We start from the raw sequence: 5,811 nt of genomic DNA on the forward strand, positions 1-5,811 counted from the left end.
TACTGTTGAGCTCTTTCTGTAGTAGGACAAATAAGTATGGGATTATGATCGTGAATTGCTAGCGTGGATTTATTATATTGTTCATAACTTTATGCTGGATAAACTCATGAGTTCACGGAAGTAGCATGAGGTATCGAACAAACAAGGTGTATTAATAGCTCAATATCTTTTCTATTTGGTTTCAGATTAACGCGCTTCTCCACGTAAAGCCCATAAAATGCTTTATGCCTTCATTATTTCAAACTTAATTGTTGTTTACATATCACATATGAATTAGCAAATATAACTTCGATCGAAGACATTTTTATGACTGGAACCAAATACAAATGTTGCTGAGCTCGTACTTGAGTGTCCTGCTCTAAATGAAGAATAAGTTTATAGAATATGGGAAGGTGCCCTGTTCTGCCGTGTTGTTGCCAGGCTGGACCGCAACAAAAGCTGAATTTCCGACTCCGAGGTGCACTAGATAAGGAACGTAATTATAAACGCGTTATAACGCACAGATCACTATAATAGTATCTATAGTTATTTAAAATTTGAGGATATCCAACCCATAGGTTGTCATTTCGTGTCGGCTCTACAGGTGTGCTAAGGCGTAGGTTGACTCGCCATGAAATTTTGATGGAACAGCCGAGTTACGATTTCTGATAATGCGCAGGTCTAACAAATTTGTACAGTTTCGCCGCGTTTCGCTTCCACCTTAAAATGTAAGGATGTCGACGATACGTTTCTTTTTAGGTGCCCTCACCTGGTAAACGGACTCGTCCTAAGGATGCTCTGCGTCCCTTACCGGGTACATCTCGAAAGAACTGGCGAAGCTTTTTGTCCCTTCACGTAACGCTCTGAACCCCTGAGGTTGTTCTTTTACAGTGCTCTCGGTTGACTTCTCAGCCAGCTAAAGCTGAAATGTCCACCCACATGGTTACTGGCGTCTTCCTCTTTGCTCACGTTTCTGATGCGAACTCTATGCTCCCGCCTATTTAGGACCCTAGAGGGTCCTGAGCAGCTCGAAGGCATATAAAGTTCAGCTTTTCGAACGGTGCGAAGACAATGCTGACAGTTTCGATAGGGCTGTTATCCATGGAGAAAAGGTACAGGCCATCTATTATTGTAGGGTTCCATTTTCTATAGCGCTGTTTTAGAAGTCTTATACTAGTCTAGAACAGCAAATAAAAGAGGTAAAACACAATGCAAAATAAGATTAAAGTGACGAATGCAAGCAAACAACATCGAAATAGAATTTTGTCTTGACTGCCCTCCTTCAGATAAATCCTGAAAAATCAGCACTACCACCGAAGCGTGGTAGCCACGTTCTTTGTCAAGCAGTGGATATTTGCAAAGCTTGTGCAATAGAAAATTTGTCCTGAAAAATGTGTACGATTAAGTATACAAAAGATTTGTCTCTATTAACAGCCCCCGCTAATTAGATACTTAGATCCATTACACCCGGCCACAAAACTGGCCACCAAAGCAACAATCTATGATCGTATTGAATTTTCCAAATGGCTGTATAGCGTACATGGGCTTTACTGTCTAAAAATTGCTTTGACTACTATTGTATATACAGAGCGGGCCAAAAATGGGCTTACAGCTAAGAATGGCGTAAGTATAAGGTTAATAACAAAACAGGTTGTCAGTTGCACGGAAGAACGAATGCAATTGATACAGAATTGAATCAAGCACAAAAAATAAATTTATTTCTATGTTTAGGCAGGGTTCGATCGAAACTAAAGAATAAGTTCATAGAAAAAATAAGCGAGCAATGAGGACAAAGCTTCCGTTACTTCCCAACTCAACCACGTCTTGTTTCAACTTTTCCAACAAAAACCTATTTCACTTTCAGTTTTAGATTCATGTTGTTCCCAATTGTAATTTACTTTTGCCCACTGTTACATCTTTAATACGTATGTTACGTATGTTATCACTTTGCCGTCGTTACGTCAGTGACTATTTGTGTGAATTACAGTTAGTCTGATCAAAAGTCTCAGTAAAACTAGACATAATTTCTTCAACCTTAACGTACTCTTTCGTGTTTCAACAAAACAGAATATAATAGTTTAGCGTTCTTACATTTTAGCATTTGCAGTTGTCACACTGTATCAAGATCCCGCCAATGCCTATCTGGCTTGATGCTATCAGACCATAGCATTCGTAGTCGAAGTGCACCAGACAGATTTGTCTCGACAATAGCTTATACGAGGGAGTGTTTTGGGAGCTGGTTTCGTTGGCTCGCACAGTGACCTGAGCGGTGAAAAAATGAGAAAAAAAGAAAAAACATTATTTTTTCTGAAGAACGTAACAATACTCGAATAATATTTGATGGATAAGTTACTCCAGTTGCGAAGGGGCAAAGCTGAACCGAAGCTGTTGGGCATTACAACTGACAACGTGCTAACAAATGTGGATCGAAACAAGTGGTTGTCTGACATGTGGCCGGTTTCTCAATGGTGCGGAGAAAACGCTGTAACCCAACTAATGTGTTTTAGATTCACTTTTATGTAAACTGGTTACTCAGAGGACCAGGTTCTTGTCCAAAACAGTTCAACAGGTTTTCATATAAATATTGCGCTGTAGTTGATTTTCTTTTCTTGTTAAAATAAAGGAACTCCCATTTCGAGTGAAACGCAAACAGCCAATTCCGATTAATGGTATCAGCAAAACACATGTAAACCTAAGGTTGGTTTCACTGAACAACATTGGCACTATTTTAGGCACGAATCAAACTTATCTTCAGACGACTAATCCAACGTACGATAAGCTGCCAGCAACAGAATGAACTTAAATTGAGAGAAGTGCTTCAATAAAGCTTACCTCGATTGTGTTTATTTGTGCAATAGTTCCGCAATCATATATAATGCATTCACGCGTTATCACAAATCCTTAAAGACAATGAAGTTTCGACATCTGGCAAGATGAAGTCGAGCCCCTTCTTCCACCACTAGTTCTTATAAAAGCGTAACACATTTTGAAAAATCAACAAGTTCTAAAAAAGTACCTTGATAATATGGCTCGTATAATAATTCATGTAGCGTGTGTCGGCCAAATTTAAAGCAGCCATCACAGATTACGCTTCGTGGCTCGGTTTTTCGTGTTCCGTTTATTGCTATTATGGATCTCTTTCTTGTTTCTTAACCAACTTCGTTGTTCTTTTTGGGAGAAGCCTTTCAAGTATTTCTAACTTTCTTTCTATTCGTTGCCACTCACATATTAAGGCGGAACACTTAGCGTATTTACGGGCAAACCGTCTACCCGTCATCGAATCCTCGATTCGACATTTATCTCACAGATTTCGCTGTATTTGCACCAAGTAGCTAGGAAGCAAAACAAATGAATAAAACTCTATGCTAAAAAGTCCCTCGACGTATATGTTACCCAGACAACGAATGAGTTTTTTTTACACTGAGCAAACTATAGTAACTTTTCCCAAGGGCCCTCTATAAGGAACCCTTCGCCTAGCTTGCTAGCTCTACGTAATTAGAGTTAAATACACATGTCGATTCAACATAGGCATACAAAAGTGGCCACGTGTGAATGAATGCAAGCGTAGTTCTTTATTTCAATCTATAAAAAAAAAGTTAGAAGCAGGTTAGCGAACGAAAAAAAGCCCCTTTCGACGTGCTGAAGGTAAGAGAAAGAACCTGCCAAATAAACATGTACTTTATACCAATAGCCTGTAGTATGCCACTCTCTTGATGGGACTGAACTTTTCCTGAAGATTTTAGGGCGCTACTAAAATACTTTATAAATTTGGAGGCGGTGGCTTTATTCACAAGTACAGTTTTCCGTGCTTTGCTTCCGACAGATAAGAGTGAGTAGAGAATGCCCTCAGTGTAAACGGTCGCGCAAGCCAGCCCTTTGTCCAGAGGAAAACCCCGGACTCTTTTTCGATTTCCGAGTTTCGTAGTATGTGAATAGGTAGGCGGGGTGCTACTCATTCAAACATTCACACATTTGTTCATGACCACAGCAGCAATGGCGGCGGCAGAAGTTTTAGCAGCCGTGGCAAGTTTCAAGATACGAGGTGCAGTAAGACTTGCTGCCAGGTTTACAATTATTTGCTATTAGGGAATAAGCGGGCTCAAAGGAACAGACTGAAAGGAAATATTAATAGGCAAGAAGCCAAAGCTGACGAACAAAGTTGTATCTACTTTAACACAAATCTTTATACGGGCGACATGTCCGCGGAAGATGTTCGTATCCCGTACGTTCCGCGCGGTACAAGCGTGGCTGTTAGGCCCGCACATGTATAGTTAAAAGACGCCACATTGAAAACCCATATGCTGTGAAATAACGGTATTAAATGCTTTTTATTGAAGCGGTGTCCTGGTGCAACTACGACTGCGTCATACGCCAGCACACTGCAGGCAGTATTTTTAGTTTTGAACTTATGAGACCCTGGCGTATGAGCTCGGCGCGATTTTTGAAGTTGCCATGTAAACTCATAGTAACAATAACGTGTAACAGCGTGTAGACGAATGTCATGGCATCCGGTAATGGTCAGTGGTCCCGCACGAAGAATTTAATTGAAGAAAACTATAATCATGTATTATAAAACAAGCTAGGCATAGATTGTTCTAGTTGAGAAGTATTATACTAAGACAGATTAGATATCTGAATGCAAGCACAGATTTATGGAACAATTAAACTACTAAAAGAAAAGCGCCTATTTAGTAGTGCGGATCACATGCCACTTAACAGTAAGCGATATCGTTCATGGAAACTTACCAGAAACTAATAAAATGTAAACTGTGAATAACTTTCAACAACAAAGCTATGCGAGTTAGCTATTATTTACACTTTAACTTAATTCACATATATTGTTACGATTACCAGTCGAAACGCTAAACAGTTGCTGGTTCGGACGCGGTGAAGGAATGAGAGCCCTAGCCGCTAGCGAATATGTTGTCAGTCTCCGATCAACGGCCTCGTTCTTCACAATATACTCTAAAAAATTAGATAGAACTTCACCTTGTTTGGAGTGCCTATTGAGTTCCGGTGCAATAACCAAATCTTGCTCAGATATACGTATATAAACATACCAACATGCCATACATACTGTGTACATACTAATATATGTACCAAACGTATTCATGATGTACCGCGGTGCCCAAGCGCAGACCCAAAAATGCCAAAACCAAAAAAAAAAAAAAAAACGAAGCTTTTGTTACGTGTTACCAAAATAAGGGAAAAACGCAACTGTATAATTTGGATATAAAACGAAAAGGTGAAAAGCGTCTTTTTTAGGCGTGACGTTCATTGTATACTTTAATATATCATACAGGTTACCCCGCTGGGCAATACACAAATACATATGAATTCCCAATATGGCTGCGCCAAAACTTTATATTGGCTTGAAACACGATCAGCAACAAAATAAGATTTGGTAAGCGTAAGGGGAAGGCCTATCGAAAAGAAAAAGAAAGTTCGAGGAAGTTAATACCACTCACCAGCAGCCGGCGTCGAGCAGGGAAAACGATGAGCTGTTGTTTCTGACTTCTCCTCTCTTTCACTACCGGTGCTCCAAAAAGCCACTTTGACCATGGCTCCGAATAAATTGATATGGTCTTCACTTTACCGGCTCAGCGAGTGCTACGCGATAGGAAAGACGTCCGCTAAAACAGGACAAACAGGAACAGCTTTTTCTCCATAGGTTTAGGATTTCGTTTCTGGGTCGAGGCCACAGCAGGGTAGCAAAGAGAAGGACCCTGAACAGATAGAACTATGAACAAAGCTCATCCGACCTACTAAGATAGATAGGGTAGAACAATAGCTAACCAGCAGGTTACTGAGATAGTCGGAGTCGGTCGTTTG

At 40.2% G+C, this 5,811-nt stretch overlaps 1 long non-coding RNA gene across 1 annotated transcript in view; it reads right to left on the reverse strand.

Moving 5' to 3' along the window:
* The window catches only part of LOC111270112 (uncharacterized), a 39,738-nt gene extending 34,133 nt beyond the window's left edge, over positions 1-5,605 (reverse strand). Inside the window, exons 1-2 of the long non-coding RNA XR_002686139.2 lie at positions 5,448-5,605; positions 2,071-2,241 (exon numbers count right to left, since the gene is read on the reverse strand). This is a non-coding gene — a long non-coding RNA (uncharacterized LOC111270112). The remainder of the gene's footprint in view (positions 1-2,070; positions 2,242-5,447) is intronic.
* Positions 5,606-5,811: the final 206 nt, after the last annotated feature.

The sequence above is a fragment of the Varroa jacobsoni genome, unplaced genomic scaffold (assembly GCF_002532875.2).
Source record: "Varroa jacobsoni isolate VJ856 unplaced genomic scaffold, vjacob_1.0 scaffold_1445, whole genome shotgun sequence".
Classification (NCBI taxonomy): domain Eukaryota; kingdom Metazoa; phylum Arthropoda; class Arachnida; order Mesostigmata; family Varroidae; genus Varroa; species Varroa jacobsoni.